Raw genomic sequence first — 1,867 nt, forward strand, 5'->3', positions numbered from 1 at the left:
AAAGGTCAGGTTGGAACCTTGGTGACAGGCTCTTTACTGCTTATGAGACTCAGTATGACCAAGTGTGACAACTACAGCCCAGCCCACAGAGACTAGCCAGATGACATGGAAATATGCAGAAACTGTCACAGAAAAGCCACTCTGGGGCTGTTTCCTCTTAGCCACTTCTCCTCCTTGTAGTACAGACTTGACAGTTGACAAAGTCTGTTTGTCTTCAAACTCTAAGGCTTTTATGAGAAGTACCGCGATTGCTACACACAGGGACTCATCTGAGGGTTATTTTTCACCATTTTGACTTATTAAATATTATGTGTGTCCACTCATGTGTAACCTCTACAGTACACTTGTGGAGGTCTGAGCATGACATGTCCAGGAATCATACTTGGGGCCTCAGGCTGATGTGACAAGTGCTCATAGACTCTGAGTCAATCAAAGGCCTGAGGGATTCTTGTGTTTGTTTTTAAACCTAGTTTTAATTAAAATGGGGAGAGACGGGCTGTGCTGTCCAGACCATTAGGAGCATTTTCTGGCACCTTCCCCACCTCCAAAACCCTCCTGTGCCCATGTCTGGCCTCCCAAAAGGTCTCTCTGGCTTCACTGAGTGTAAAGGATACAGAACGGATGGCTTGTAAAAACCTTTAAAATGGCTCAATGGTTAAGGGCACTGGCTGCTCTTCCAGAGGACCTGGGTTCAATTCCCAGCAACCACAAGGTGGCTCACAACCATCTATAACGGGGTCTGATGCCCTCTTCTGGCATGCAGGTGTACATGCAGGTATACCACTCATACACATAAAATAAATAAAAATAAATCTTAAAAAAAATAAACTTTAAAATGGCATTGGGTATGATGGCACGCGTCTTTAATCAAGGCCGAGGCAGGTCAATCTCTTGAGTTCTGGGCTCACCTGGTCAACAGAGTGAGTTCCAGGACAGCCATGGCTACACAGAGAAACCCCATCTTGAAAAACCAAAAGTAAAACGACAGGCTGACAATCTAGAAAGTACCAGGCTTTATTATCTTTTTTATCAAAAAAAAAAAAAAAATCAGTAACAGATGACAGTGTGAATGGTACAGAAAAGGAACAGGCACCAAGGCTAAAAAAGGACCCAGCCAGCTAGGACCCTGTACAGAGGTGGTGATGGGGGCCTTACAGCCACAGCGTATGCGGTTCAGAGAGCGAATGAGCTCCCCACCCCAAACCCCCACAGCCCAGGCCTCTAAGCCACTAGGTCTCTCCTCTGTAAGAGGGAAGAGTCCCAGATGATAGGAGACCTTGGGGCCTCATCACCTTCCTCCTGGTCCCCTTCCCTTGCCCGGGGAGACAAGCAGAGCTGAGCAATGAACCTCGGTGCCCGGTGGATGGTGACTGAGCGTTTACATTGTGTGGCTATTGCAGCCGAGGATGATTTCCAATCATATAGTCTGAAGTGAACTGATTTAGACAGTCACACGAGGTCACTGTATTGGATAGTGCATCTAGAAAGCCTGGAGAAAGACCCAGGAACGCCTCTGCTGAGCCCCCGGCAGAAGGCACAGTGAGGGTTCGAGTCAGGTCCCCTCAACTACTCCAGCTCATTCACAAGAAGGCACCAGGAACAGGGCAAGAGCTTCCTCAGCCACAAGAAAACTCACGCAGCCACCCAGCCAACATGAGACCTGTAATATCATTCTATAGCCTAAAAAAAATATATTTATCTATTCTTCTAGAACCAAGGAAGGATAATATATTACAAGAACACAAACACAAATATCCCACTACCCCCTACAATGTATTCTGGAATCTGCTAGAACAGTGTAGCTACTTCTTAAGATAAAGCAACTTCAGAAAGGGCCAGAGTCAAAAACAAGAGCACAGAGTATTAA

The sequence above is a fragment of the Mastomys coucha genome, unplaced genomic scaffold, assembly GCF_008632895.1.
Source record: "Mastomys coucha isolate ucsf_1 unplaced genomic scaffold, UCSF_Mcou_1 pScaffold15, whole genome shotgun sequence".
Lineage (NCBI taxonomy): Eukaryota > Metazoa > Chordata > Mammalia > Rodentia > Muridae > Mastomys > Mastomys coucha.